General features: G+C 45.3%; 1 pseudogene; it reads right to left on the minus strand.

Annotated features, from left to right (window-relative positions):
• Positions 1-13,697: 13,697 nt before the first annotated feature.
• On the minus strand, positions 13,698-14,917 carry LOC123067854 (uncharacterized; annotated as a pseudogene).
• Positions 14,918-15,556: the final 639 nt, after the last annotated feature.

Genomic DNA, 15,556 nt, shown 5'->3' on the forward strand with positions numbered 1-15,556 from the left:
GGCATTTTGTTTGCCAGAACCAAGTAGCCATTGCGAGTGGTGGCTACGACATAGTGGTCGCTAAGCAGCTGGATATTCCTATGAAGGAAGCGGCCGCTCTGAGTGTTCAAAAGGAGCAACTTCCCTTTGCTCTGGAAGTCCTCATCAAGGACAATCCACCGGTGCGGGCGGAGGCGAGGGTCGAAGGTGTTGCTCATGGGGACATCTGTAGCGGTGCGTGAGCTGGGGCTCACAGCGTGAAAGTGAATGTAGTAGTCGAGGTCGTTGGTCGATAGTAGGGAGTCAGCGATGCGGCGGACGAGGTCCGGCGGAAGCGTGGACCATTTGGACCAGTCTTCCACCGTCATGGCCGGAATCACTGGCGAGGCTTGGGGAAAACTCGGCTCTTCATTCACCCTTTTGACTAGTGGAAGAAGAGCAGGGGTGGCCAAGGGAGGTAGAATGTCACCGGGCGCGGCCGCCATTGCCGCAAGCACCAGTTCTTGAGACATTAACGTGCCTCTCCTAGTCTAGTTACAAAACCCCAATGTCTGACTAATACTTCTGTGAACAAAAGGCGCAAAGTTGAAAATAAAACTAAAAATTAGCACACACTCGCAGAATAGAGGAAGAACTAGAGCAGGATTAAGTTACCAGATCTATAGACCAGAGCGGCAAAGGAGCAAATGACATATAAACGGAGGAGAATCGATAATACTACACTCATGGATAAGAAACAACGGACTCTACGGACCCCCCGTGTATGCCCTCATCTAATTGCCACCCGCCCCCGATTTTCACCAGGGGGGCCGCTTATTCAATTCCAGCTAATCAGGTACTAACCACCCCGTTAATCCTCCATAAAGGGCCCGTGAGTCTAGCTCCGCACAGTGATGGAATGGAGAGAAGGTGGGGGAAGCCGAGAAGCCGGGGTGCCTGCCTGCTAGTTATCACGACTCTCCAAGTCGAGAAGCTGTAGCACGCCCAGTCAGTCGAATTCAAGGGTTGTTTGGATGAAGTCTTGACAAGTAGCTCCACGGCCAGGCAGCAATCCCGACCTCCGGCCTCAAAATCTAAGAATGGTGCCCGAGTCAAACAGTTTATGTGGAAGTCAACCAAACTGTGGGCCCAAACTAGCACTTTTATGTGGAAGTGAACCAAACTGTGCGCCCAAACTAGCACTTGTACGTACCAGTCAATCAATTATTGGTCTGATTTCAAAATGCTAAAGCAAAAATCTCTATCTCTACTTGTTTTACTTAAAAAGAAAGTATTGTCCCCACTTACGTCAAAACCTTTGTTTGACTTATGTTGTCCAAAATCTTCATATGTCCATCCTTCGGCCGAATCCTATTCGGCGCTTCAGACGCTCGTTACAATGCATTTTGCAAACGGCCGCCTGAAGCAGTCCAAATTGGGCCGGCCCATCCTCTTTTCTTTCCTGTTTTTAGAAACACCAAAAAAGATGCGAGCACAATGTTCGAACCTGCGACTTCTTCGTCGCTAGAGCACAACTCTAACCACCAAACGATCACAACGCTGGTGCATAAATACTTCATTTTTTCTCATTTATTTCTTCCTTTAGTTTGGTTTATTTTTTCTTTTCCTTTTTCTCATCTTTTTTGTTTCATTATAATGCAAGTTTTTTTATAAAATTCGGAACCTTTTTTCTTAATTGACGAACTTTCTTCCCAAATTTGATGAACTTTTTTCAAATTCAATGATTCGTTTTCAAATTCGATAAAGTTTTCCAAATCCGATGAACTTTGTCTCAAATTTGATGAACTTTTTTCCAAAATCGACTAACTTGTTTCCAAAATCGATGAACTTTTTTCAAATCGAATGAACTTTTTCCAAAATCAATGAACATTTTTTCAAATCGAATGTACTTTTTCCAAAATTAATGAACTATTTTTGAAGATCGATGAACTTTTCCCATTTTTGTGAGTTTTTCTGTTAAATTCCTCAACCTTTTTTTTAACCCGTGAACGTTTTTTTAATTCCTGATTTTTCAGAAAACATACACATACTTTTTGAACAGTCAACGGTCAATTGAACAGACCGGTCAATTAGTGAACTTTCTTTCTCAAATTAGTGAATTGGTTTTAGTTCAAATAGCATGGCTAGAATAGTTCTTAAAATGTGTGCGCTGCATTCAATCACTAGCAGCCTGATGGCATAGGGGTAGCAAGTCTATTGTAGGATAGTTGCGGCGTCAGTTTGATTCCCCACGCACCATTTTTTTGGTGGGATTTTCGCGCTACGGTTTCACAGTACGCTACGTGTGAAGAAAATATTCCCTAAAGGCAATAATAAAGTTGTTATTTTATATTTCCTTATTCATGATAAAGGTTTATTATTCATGCTAGAATTGTATTGATCGAAAACTTAAATACATGTGTGAATACATAACCAAATATCGTGTCCCTAGTAAGCCTCTACTAGACTAGCTCATTGATCAAAGATCATTAAGGTTTCTAACCATAAACATGTGTTGTCATTTGATAACAGGATCACATCATTAGGAGAATGATGTGATGGACAAGACCCATCCGTTAGCTTAGCATAAAGGTCGTCCAGTTTATTGCTATTGCTTTCTTCATGTCAAATACATAATCCTTCGACTATGAGATTATGCAACTCCTGAATACCTGAGGAATACCTTGTGTGCTATCAAATGTCACAACATAACTGGATGATCATAAAGATGCTCTACAGGTATCTCCGGAGGTATTTGTTGAGTTGGCATAGATCAAGATTAGGATTTATCACTTTGAGTATCGGAGAGGTATCTCTGGGCCCTCTCAGTAATACACATCATAAGCTTGCAAGAAAATGACTAAGGAGTTAATTACGAGATGATGTATTACGGAACGAGTAAAGAGACTTGCCGGTAATGAGATTGAACTAGGTATGAAGATACCAACGCTCGAATCTCGGGCAATTAACATACCGACGGACAAAGGGAAACACGTATGCTGTCATAACGGTTCGACTGATAAAGATATTCGTAGAATATGTAGGAGCCAATATGGGCATCCATGTTCCACTACTGGTTATTGACTAGAGAGGTGTCTCGGTCATATCTACATAGTTCTCGAACCCGTAGGGTCTGCATGCTTAACGTTCATTGACGATATAGTGTTATATGAGTTATATGATTTGGTGACCGAATGTTGTTCAGAGTTCCGGATGAGATCACAGACATGACGAGGAGCTCAGAATAGTCAAGAGGTAAAGATTGATATATAGGACGATGGTATTCGGACACCAGAATAATTTCGGAGTGCACCAGGTAGTTATCAGGTCACCAGAAGTGGTTCCGGACTCCCCGATAAGTGTATGGGCTTAGAGCATCTCCAGCCGTTGGCCCCCAAGGGGGCGCCTAAAATCGCCGCCTGGGGGTGACCCGGCGCAAAAAGTGGGCCTGGGGGTCAGTTGGCCCCCAGCCGCCGCCCCCAGGGCTGGCCCCAGGCATGGGAAAAAAATTAAACAAACTTGGGCTGAAACACGCCAATTTTCAGCAAACTTGGGCTTTTATATTCGCAAACTTGGGCTAAAACACGCCATTACATATAAAAACTAGTCAAAAAAAAACTTGCTGAAGGCCGAAAAGTCGCCGTCGTCGCCGCCATCGTCGGCCTTCTCCTCCTTGACTCGGGAGCCCCTGCTGGACCCCTCCCCGGCTGGTGGCGGCGGCGGTAGCGCGTCGTCGTCGTCGTCGCTGTCGTCGATGATGACGACGCCACCTTCATCGCGGCCTCGGCGGCGCTACGCGAAGCGCTGTATGGCGGCGCGCTGGCGCTCCCTCGTCATCTTCAGGGAGTCTTGGCGTGCCCATTCAAGGGTCACATCGTCGTCCAGCTCGACCTCGCCATGCTCCGCCTTCACTTGCGCCAGCAGCCCCGGCTCCGTATTCACCGGAGCCAGCCCCGGCTCCGTATTCACCGGCGCGAGACCCGGCTCCCTCTTCGGCTTGACGAAGCGCGGGGGAGGAGCCGACGAGGAGGCGCGTCGGCCGCCCTCACTGATGACGATGCCGGCGCTGCGTGTACGCCGGCCGAGCGGTGTCTCCGCCGCGGGCTCGACCTTGACGCCGAGCTGCGATGGAGTGCCGGAGGATTGGGAGGAAGAACGCGACGAGGAAGAAGAGGAGGAGCCGAACCTCCTTGGCGCCCATTACCCGTCGCGTCGGCGGTGCGCCGGGGCGGCCGTCCTCGCCGGGGGGTACGCCAACGGTGGGTAGTTGCCGCCCTCGAGGTGCGTCAGCACGCCGTTGAGGGTGCGGCCGGGGACGCCCCACCAGAGGGGGCGCCCCTCGCTGTTCTTGATGCCGCCGACCACCGGCGCCCCGTTGGTGGACGCTAGCCGCTGCTGCTGGCGGCGCTCGAAGTACGCCGCCCAAGCCGCGTTGTTATCGGCGGCGTACTGGGGAAGGAAGCGCTCGGCGTCGGTGAGAGAGGCGCGCGCGATCTTGACCTCGTCGACGAAGTACGATGGCTTGGTGACGGCGTCGGGCAACGGGGGAATGGGCACTCCCTCATTGCTGAGCCTCCAGCCCGTCGGCCCGGCGTGCATGCCCGGTGGCGCCGGGATGTTCGCCTGGAACAGGAGCCAGGACTCCTGTTCGCGGAGCGAACGGCGGCTAAAGCCGTTGGCCGCCGCCTCGTGTCCGAGGAAACGCTCGGCCATCGGGGAGAGGGAGTGGCTGGGGAGAAGAGATCGGCGGGAGAGGGAGGGCTGGGGTGGGGAGAAGAGCTCGACGACGGCGCTCGGGAGAGGTGTGGAAAGGTGGCACTCCAACGTAGGCGAGAAAGACCATATATAGCCGCGCCGCGTCCGTGTGTACGCGTCCGAGAGAGGGGAGGCGTCAGCGCGCCGCCCCGTGACGCGCCGCCCGTGAGGAATCAATGGCAAAGCTGACCGGCGGCAACCTTGCCATTGATTCCCCGTGGGAAACCGAGGCGTCGGGAAGACGAGGCGGGCGGTGTCGCTGACGCGGCTGCCCCACGACACTTTCGCGCCAAAAATGATTCGCCCGGCGCCCCCGAGCGCCCCCAGCGCGCCGAGTTCCGGTTGGGTCCGCCGGCGCCAATTTGGGCCCGAGCCGGCGAAAAATGGGCCCCTGGGGGCGCGACTGGGCCGATTTTTTGGCGCCGGCGACAGAAAAGTCGCCTGGGGGGCCTTGTTGGGGGCGCGGCTGGAGATGCTCTTAATGGGCGAAAGAAGGGGATAGACCAGCCCTCTAGGGGGCTGGTGCGCCCCTCTACATGGCCGGCCGGCCCTAGGGGAATGTAAGGGGAGGGGTGACCCCTCCTGCCTTCCCCTCCTCGTGAGAGAAAGGAAAGGGGGGGAACCTCCTTCCTTCCTCCCGCACTCAAATAAGGAAAGGGGGGGCGCGGCTTGGGAGAGACCCCAAGTAGGATTCGGCCTACTTGGGGCGCCTCCCTGGCAGCTCCTCCCTCCCCACCATGCCGTCGTGCTGCCGAAACTCATCCACTACCTCGCCATCTTGCTTGATCAAGAAGGCGGAGGACGTCACCGAGCTGAAAGTGTGCTGAACGCGGAGGTGTCGTACGTTCGGTTTAGATCGATTGGAGCGCGAAGAAGTTCGACTACATCAACCGCGTTATTAAATCCTTCCGCTTACGATCCGTGAGGGTACATAGACACACTCTTCCCTTTCGTTGCTATGCATCTCCTTGATAGATCGTGCGTGTGCGTAGATTTTTTGTTTTGTTTTCCATGCAGCATTTCCCAACAACGCGTTCATGGGCCGGCCCACTAAGGTTCTCCTGTGAGCGCGGGTTAGCCGCGGGGGCGCTTAAGGCGCCCACTAGGACCTTTCCATCCTTCCCCACCCCTTCCAACGATTTACACCCTCTTGTTTTCTTTCACCCTCTCGTTTTCTATTTAGTAAAGTTTTTATCTGATGGCCCAATATTTGGTAATCCTCCTCATTGTCGGCAATAAATATTTGGGAGCCCATTAAAATCACGATGGGTAATCAATCTTCACGAATTAATCTCTACTTTCTTTCTGAATATCTCAGAAATCAAAATTTTAGAGCCCATTAAAATCATGATCGGTAATCAATCCTCACGAATCAATCTCTACTTTCTTTCTGAATATCTCAACAATCAAAATTTCGATGCCCATGAATATCACGATCGGTAGTCAATCTTCAAGAATCAATCTCTACTTTCTTTCTGAATATCTCAGCAATCAAAATTTGGGAGCCCATTTAAATCAGATCGGTAATCCATCTTCACGAATCAATCTCTACTTTGTTTCTAAATATCTCGACAATCAATATTTTTGGAACCCAATAAAATCACAATGGGTAATCAATCTTCACGAATTAGGTGATCAATCTTCACGAATAAAATCATGAATGAGATAATCAATAGGGGATCCCGGGTGACGGTCAGAGAGGAAGCGCTATATCTCGCTTCAACTCAGGAGCTCCTATTTCGCGAGTGGGGCACTGGCAAAAATGCAAGCGCACACCCACTGGGGACCTCCTATATGCTGCTCTCTGTGGCAAATAGTCGCCGTTTGGCACAGAGGACTCGTCGACTGGGCCGGCCCATGAAGATGTAGACCGACATTGAACGCGCATTGTAGTGCAAATTTTTTTGCTGCCGCAGGAATTCGAACAAAGGATCGAATGCTTTCCACGACGTGCTACAACCTGCTGACCTAGCAGTATCTGAAAACATAGTAGCATCACACCTAAAGAACCAACACGCTGCGCAGATCCAAATTATTTTAGGAATTTCAAAAGCAATTTTTTTCAAAAATGGATGTTCTATGAAAAAGGAACACTTTCCAAATTTGAGAACAAAATTTACAAAAACATAACATCTTCGAAATTGTAAATCATGAAGTTTTTTTTATTAAACGAGAACATTTTTCCACATTCCAAACAAAATTTGGAAATGCGAACATATTTTGAAAATAATGAACAAAATTTGAAAACACAATCATTTTTTGAAACTTGTGAACAATTTATGAAATTGGGACAGTTTTTGAAACTCCAGAAAAAATGAATACGAGAGCAACGTTTAGAAATAGGAACATTTTTTGAGAATTTTGAACAAGAACACTCCGAAGAATTTTTGTAGTACAACTTTTTTAAAATTTCTGAACAATTTTCGAAAATGTGAACATTTCTTGTATTTATGAACAATTTTCTAAAACACGATTTTTTGAAAAAAAAGTGAACGTTTTCTAAAAACCCGAACATTATTTGAAATTTCTGAAAGATGAACCATTAAAAAAGGGGGAAATCGAAAAAGAAACAATCCAAAAAAGAAAAAGAAGACGAAAAAAGAAACAGAAGACGAAAAAAGAAATAGAAAACAGAAAATGGCAAACGGAAAAAACGAGAAAAAACGGAAAACAAAAAATTCCAAGAAGAAGACAGGAAAACCAGTGCGTTGCTAGCGATCTTGTGTTTCGCCTGCGAGTTGCATCGGTCGTTCGACGCAACGAGCTGTGAATAGGGTTTTCCCACCCAGTGCCCTCCCACGAGCCCCACATGAGCCGTAGCATAAGCGGGGTTCGGTGCCCCATTTTTTTATTACATATTTTGTGAATTTTTTTTCCTGTTTTTTCATCTTTCAAAAATTCGGAATGTGAAAAAAAAAAATCAAAATTTAATGAAGATAATGAATTTTTGGAAGTTGTTCCAGAATCATAAAATGTTCGTGGTTTAAAAAAATTATCCTGATTTTCAAAAATAATGTTCACGTATCATTTTTTTCACGAATTCAAAAAATGTTCGTAAATTTTAAAAAATGTTCGCTAATTTCATTTGAGGAACATTTTTCAACTGAATGAAAATAATTATATTGAAGAAATCGGTTTTTGAAAAATACCTTAATAAATTTGGTATTCAAATTAAATTTTTTTGAAAGATAAATGAATAAACTTTTAATTAGGTTAAAATTTAGCGTAAAAATGATGATTTGTTTTCGAATTAGATGAACATTTTTTATTTCAATGAATAGTTTTGAAATTCGATGAAAAAAATTTGAATTTGATGAACATTTTTTCTACATTGTTGACAATTTTTTGAATCTGATGAATAAAATAGTGTTCGCAAATTTTAAATATATAAATTGGCAAACAAGGTGAAAAACTGAAGGAGAAAAGAGAATAACTGAAGGAGAAAAAAGGAGTAACTGAAAAAAACAAAATAATAAAAACAAAATGCAGAAACAAAAACGCCAGAAAAAAAATCCTAGTTCAGGGAAGGTTGTAGAACCTTCCCAAAACCAGGCGAGAATGCACGTGAAAATCCAGGAAAAACTGGGCCGGTCCACTGTGCGAATGATTCAACATGGGGTTACGCGCTAGTGTGTTAGACAGCGCTTGATGCGCCAAATAGGAGCCATCCACCCTATCAATCTGGGAGTTTCCTTTTGAACTTTTCATCTAAATCTAGGAGCTTTCTTTTTTTTAATTCATATATTCAGAACGTTTTGTCTCTTAATATAAACCGTGCGTCTAAACTCTGAACCGTTTCACTATTGGATTACTGGTGTCAAGTTATTTGAAACTAGGGCAGGTTAATAGGTTTCGACAAACTTTTTTTCGGAAAAATGGAAGAAAAAAAAAAGCCGGAAGCACCTTTTTTGGTCCCTTGTGCCTCTCACGGTAGCAAATATGTGTCTCCACGAGAAGGAAATTTATACTTCTCACAAAAGAAGAAAGTAAAATGTATTTTTTGTGCCTTCACGAGAAGCAAATATGTGCCTCTAGTGACCCAGAAAAAAACACATCATTCCATTTCCATGCTGGAAAAGGAAAAAAGAAAACATAATTTTTTCCTTTGTTGAGAGGCACAATGCAGAAGCAAATCTGCGCTTCCTGTGGAAGCAAGCAAAAATTGAACACTTTTTGTTTCTTTTTGGAGAGCCACAGTTGTGCCTCTCGCGGACAAATTTGTTCCTCCCTTGAAAGAAAAAAAATGTTTTTTGATGGAATTTTTTTTCTCTCAAAAACATAGGAAAACCGAAAAAGCTAATACCCGAAAATGTGTACAAAAAATAAAAACTGGAGGTAGCGCCTATCATACGGCATGTGGCAAGGGCTGAGAGCGTACTAACTGAAGTGCTCTTAGCCCACCGAAGTGACGCATGATTAGTTGCTCCCGAGACCTACCATTCCCCTCATGTCATTGACCTTCCTATATGGGCCGGCCCAGGTGCACGGAAGTCAAGGCCTATTTTTTTTCATGTTTTTTGTTCTCATTTTCTATTACTTTCGTTTATACTTCCAAATATAGATTAGAAAAAACACTTAAAGTAAAATATTTCAAAAAGTTAATCAAGGGTTTGAAATATGTTAAATGCTATTAAAAATGTTTCTCATGTATTACCAAAAATGTATATCAAGAATATACAATATGTGCCAATCAAATTGATCATGTATTAAAAAAATGTTAATCAAGAATTTGAAAAAAACATTTTAATTTTTTAATCAAGCATATGAAAAATGTTAAAATATATATATAAAAATGTTGATGATGTATTAAAAAGTATCAAACTTGTACTTGAAAAATTGTAATCAAGCACTTGAAAATGTTAGAATGTGTAGAAAAATGTTGACTATGTATTAATATTTTATTTAAAAATGTTAATAAAGATTCTTTTAAATTTGTATATAAAAAATTGACCATCTATTCAAAAAATGTTGAGAAAATATTTGAAAAATGTTAATGTGTATAATGGCAATGTTCTCATGTCTATCAAAAATATACAAGGTGTCATCTATTTAAGAAATGTTAATCAAGCATTTGAAAAAAATGTTCAACAAGTATTTTAAAATGTTAATCAATCATTTGGAAAGTGTTAATGAATCATTTGAAAAATATTAATTGTGTATAGAAAAAATGTTGACCATGTATTTAAAAAGTGTAATGATATATCTGAATTTTTTTAATAAAGCATTTGAAAATTTCAAAATGTGTATATTAAAAAATGTTACCATGAATTCAAAAATAATAATATTGTATTTGGAAATGTTAATCAAGCATTTAAATAAAAAAGTGAGAAATTTGTAAAGAGAAAATGTTGACCATCTATTAACAAATGTTAAACGAGTATTACAAGAATGGTCTTGACGTATAAGACACCCCCCCCCCCCCCCTGCGCAGTAGCTTTTGTACAGCTTAACCAATAGCTAAATCCTTGGAGTGGTCCAAATTGGAGTCGGTAAATGTAGCCAAGAAAACAGATTCGGCCAGGCTTCACCGACGACGGCAATCGGAGGACAAGATTTTGGTTGGACGACTTGTTTAGAGATAATGACGCATGTGATGTTACGCTGCTAGTAAGTACCACCAGCCTAACTGAAAAAGCGTACTTACGAAAATGGATCGAACAAGAAAAGGTAAACCTTCATGGGCACTGTAACGGATTTCATTGTTATGACGAGAAAACTTGCAGGTATAAAAAACAACAATAGACTTGTTTCAAATTAAAAAGAAAAACAAACAATCAAACAAACGAGCGGAGGTGGACTTGTGCTAGGATGTGGTGGTGCTGGTGTCATACTTAGATGTGAGATAGTTATGTCACATGTAGATCAGCCCTAAACACATCCTAACTATAAGTGTGCCGCCAGATTAATCTTGACACCAATTTCATACAACTTGAACAAGAGAACTTATGAACAACTTAATTACATTCAAAAGATTACGCAAAAAAATACGCATTGAAGAGTACCGGAATAGATCGACAAATGAAAGTAAAATGGATACAAGATATGTATGAATGCATGCACATAGGGCAAACATTGTCCTAAGAGGTGGTTTGGCCATGGTCCTGTCCAGTTGTCGGAGTGTGCCTAAGCGGTTAATTGTACCTTTCTAAATGATCAATGAAATTGCTGTATTGCTCAACGAAAGCAAAAAAAAAAAGGAGACCAGTATCGAACGTTGTTTGAGTACATACATTGAAATTTGACAAAATCTTGGTAAATTTGAATTATGTTGGATTTTTTCTAAGGTAAAGTCCGATCACCTTGCCCATAACCAAGACAACCCTGTTGGCCTCCCTACCCCCTTCCTAAAGCAGTAGCTCTTGAACGACTAAACCAATAGCTAAAATCTTGGCGTGATCCAAATTGGAGCCGGTAAATGTAGCCAAGAAGACAGATTCGGCCAGGCTTCGCCAAGGTTTTGCATACTCCTCTTCTTGATGTTCCACCAAGATCTTTCTGTAACATCGGGTTGCACAAGGAAGCCTCGTTTGTGAGGTAGGCGCAATTTGGTTTGAACACTGGAAAGTCCTTTGTCGGAACGCATACGACAGCGTTGAGACCGAGGAAGAGCGCGTGGTATCCAATGTCCAGCAGCTTCTGCCTCTTAATGTCAACCTTGAAGACCAGGACCTCATTCGTGTTGACCTCGTCAACAAGTTGATGAGGCATGTCAACACCTTCGCGGAGCAGCTGCGATAGTGCAATGTCGTGGTCTTTGCAGTTGGCTTCAGAAAGATCTTCGTCTTCATTGTTTTCGGCCTCAGTGGGCTCATCTTGGTCATCGGCGCCGACTTGAGGGAGCTCGTCCTCTTCATGGTTTGTCTCTAGCTCATCATTTAGCTTGTCATTGTTATCTTCGCCAACCAAATCTGCTCCATCATGGCATATATGGTTCACAATTTTTTTGTAAGTCTTGTGATACTTGAGTGGAGTATCCATGTGTTCCCAGTTCCTCCAGACCTGCAGTAGTTCACCTGATGGCATGAGGACGAGGTGCATGTTATGTACAACTTCCCAGCGATCTGTCACGCCGCGCATGATCGTGGTCACCATTGGTGAAGGCCCATTACGATCCAAAGTACATACGGAACCATCGAAATATAGAAGGTAGAATAAACCATCCTTGTCAAGAATGTCATAAACATGATTTTTAAGTTCTGGGAGCAATGTCCAGCGCTTGTCTCCTGGCCTGGCAAAAGAAGCCTTGAACATTGGCATGTGCACGATAACGATGGTGCACGCCCTCACGTCAGCCGCGGTGGACATGGCCACCCGAGTATACTCCATATGTCGTGCCCAGCTGATCCAAGGAACGTCACGTTTTTTACGCGGCTTATAGACGTGTTTCCCGTCATCGTCGTAGAAGGCATCGCTCTGGTAGGTCGTCTTGACCGGCGGGAGCGCAGCCTGGGCGCCGGTGATGGGGTTGAGGAGGTACGGGTTGCCGGCCTCGTCGTTGGTGAACACCCACCCGCCGTGGCAGGAGAAGGTGAAGCCCCGCTTATAGTGCGGAGGGCCGGAGAAGGGACTGCCAAGGTGCCGCCGACGGAGGGGCAGTAGGGCGTAGTCGTTGGGCGCCTGCTCTAGCACGGCGCGGAGCCGAAGCTAGCGTAGGCGTCGCGCCAGGACGTGCAGACCGCAGGAGGTCCTTGGCAGGCCAAACCAATGGTCCTCGTCGTCGCCGGTAGCATCCGGTGGAGCGATCGATAACCGATGTCGTTGGGGCGCGTGGTTCTTGATGGCCAACAAGCTGACTAGGGCGCCGACGACGGCGTCGGCATCGGCGGAGGACAAGACTGCTCCCATGGCGTCTTCTTAGTCTTGCGTGGTAATGAATCGGTGGTTATGCGAGCGAGCGAACGAGCAAGCCGGCCATGTATATAAGACGTAGCTATCTAGGGCCACTCCTAAGCCGGCCATGTATCGGAGGCCAGCGCGTACCCGACTCCGGTCAGGACTCAGGCCACGTACGTCACCTGAGTCCAACTAGGAGCTGTGTCTTGAGTGGCTTCTCCATCACGCGTAAGTACTCGATACACCGGCCGGCCGCAGACGCAAGGTGATGCATGACTCGCCGCATTATCAATTAATTCACGCGTAAGTACTGTCTGTTGCATCTTGCATCATGAATTGATCGTCAGTTAAAACAGAGCCACAGAGGGACATGAGGCATATGAATTGAGCACTAAGAAGAACCAAGAGATGACTAAAATAAAGCAGAGTCCAATTCCTCAGCCCAAACAGATTAGTTGGCAAACATTCGATGATCTCAAGTTTTCCATCACTTAGCTAAGGATTCAACCTACACTAAAAGTAATATGAGGATTGGCGAGTGATGGAGCTGCAGAATGTGTTTCCGCAGTAATCCCAAGAAATACAAGGAACAAATTAGAACTGCAGTTAATTCATGGGCTTCAAGAATAGAACCCAGGGAGCTCACTTTCATACCCTGTTCTGACCCTGGACCCAGTTCATGGTACTAAGAAGAACCAAGCTCGACTTGCCGTCATTAAGCAAGTCGACAACCATTTTTCTGCCTAGTGCATGACAATGCAAATTAATTAAAGCTTAAAGAGACAACAATGGGCAGTAGTAAGTTCAATGGTCTAATTGCCGGAGCTGAATTGAAAATTTTGAAAAATTGGGCCAACGTTTAGCACCACTGGAAATTAAGGACCAGATTGCATGGCTAAGTAGTAAGACAGCAAGCGGTAGTTCGACTAAAGGTGATCTAACCTAGGAACAAGCTGTTTCTTAACTATTACTCCCTCCGTTCTAAAATAGATGACTCAACTTTGTACCAAGGGAGGGAGTACAAGGCAAGGCATATCCAATATGACAAAGCAGATGACTAGAGTGTAATTAGGAGCAGTTACTTAACGAAAGCATAGCCTTGTTGGTCAGTCATCGACATCCCCAGAGTTGAACGAAGATCTGATGGCGCCTTATGGGATAAGTTGCAAGGCCAGCTGAGAGTCCGGGATGTTGATGGTGTAGCTGGAGAGTAGGTGGATGATCGTCAAAGGACGGTCATCAACGAGGACAAATTTCTTGTCCTGCTTCACGAACTCGGCAGCTTCAGAGATCCTCTCTACTTTCCTGTCCTTGTTGTTGCACTTGAAGATATGAGCGGACGAACCCAATTGTTCAGTGTAGTAGATGCAGTTCGCCTCAATGCCTGGGAACTTATCAGCATCGACAGCCAGACACCTCTGATGACCCATGAAGATGGCATAGTTGTTGATGTTGTCCAAAGCCACAAGCTTACCTAACTCGATGTCTGCTTTAAAAACCAAGATCAATCCCTCTACACTCCGGACGAGCAGCGTTTCGGTAGCCAAACCCACCGGAAAACAAAGATCGTTTGGATGTGGAGACATGAGCGAACAACATAACCGAGCAATCATGGCGTGACCTATAGTGTCTGAGTAGACACCGCCTACGACCGCCTTACGGAGGCGGCCATAAGCTACTTGCGGAACCTCGTGGACTACGAAACTCTCACTGTCGGGGTAAGCAGTGTAAGTCTTGTGAGATGAGTCACTGAACAAGGTGAGCCCGAGCGCAGAGCGGGCAAGGGTGACGACAACAGCGGATCCCACCTCGGGGGGCACAGGCGCCACGAAACAGATGACGATACCCGTGAGAGGGTTGAGGATGCTGGCCGCGTGAGGAGGGCTTTTGTCCGCCAGAACCAAGTAGCCATTGCGAGTGGTAGCTACGACATAGTGGTCGCTAAGCAGCGGGAGATTCCTATGGAGGAAGCGTCCGCGTGAGTGTTCAGAAGGAGAAACTTCCCTTCGCTCTGGAAGTGCTCGTCGAGGATGATCCATCGGCGCGGGCGGAAGCGAGGGTCGGAGGTGTTGCTCATGGGGTCATCGGTGGCGGCGCGCCAGCTGGGATTTACGGCACGGAAGTGAATGTAGCAGTCGAGGTCATTGGTGGACAGTAGGGAATCGGCGACACGGCAAACAAGGTCAGGCGGAAGCGTGGACCATTTGGACCAGTCTTCTGCTATCATGGAAGGAACCACCGGCGTGGCTTGGGGGAAACTCGGGTCTTCATTCACCTTTTTGGCCGGCGGAAGAAGAGCAGGGGTGGCCAATGGCGGCAGAATGTCACCGGGCGCGGCCGCCATTGCCGCGTGCACAAGTTCGTGCGACATTAATGTTCCTGTTCTAGTCTAGTTACAAAACCCCAATGTCTGCCTCTAATCCTCCCTGTGAATAAAAGGCGCAAATTTGTAAATAAAACTGAAAATTATCACAGAATCGCACAATAAAGGAAGAACCAGAGCAGGATTAAGTTACCAAATCTACATACCAGAGTGGCAGCAGAGTAGATGAGATACAAACGGAGGAGGATAGCAACCGAATGGATAAGGGGAGGAGGGAGAAGCCGAGAAGCTATGGTGCCTGCCTACCTTCTAGAAGCCGAGAAGCTACAGCACGGCAGTTCAGTTGAATTCAGGGGTTGTGTGGATGAAGTCTTGACCTCATGCTACAAAATCCAACGCCTAAGAATGGTGCCTGAGTCAGACAGCTTTTGTGCAAGTCAACCAAACTATGCGCCTAAACTAGTATAGTAGTACTAGTACAAACCAGTCCACCAATTATTGGTCCGGTTTGAAAAAGCTGAAGCGAAAATATCAATCTCTTCTTATCTATCTATCTATCTATCTATTATATTATTAAAACGATAGAAAACGAACGGTGATGATTTGCCGCTCTAAAGTTAAGTTAATTGAAGGGCCTAGATTGGTCAATATATATGCTATGTGTCTACCAATGCAAAAGAAAAATAG

The sequence above is a fragment of the Triticum aestivum genome, chromosome 3B (genome assembly GCF_018294505.1).
Source record: "Triticum aestivum cultivar Chinese Spring chromosome 3B, IWGSC CS RefSeq v2.1, whole genome shotgun sequence".
Classification (NCBI taxonomy): domain Eukaryota; kingdom Viridiplantae; phylum Streptophyta; class Magnoliopsida; order Poales; family Poaceae; genus Triticum; species Triticum aestivum.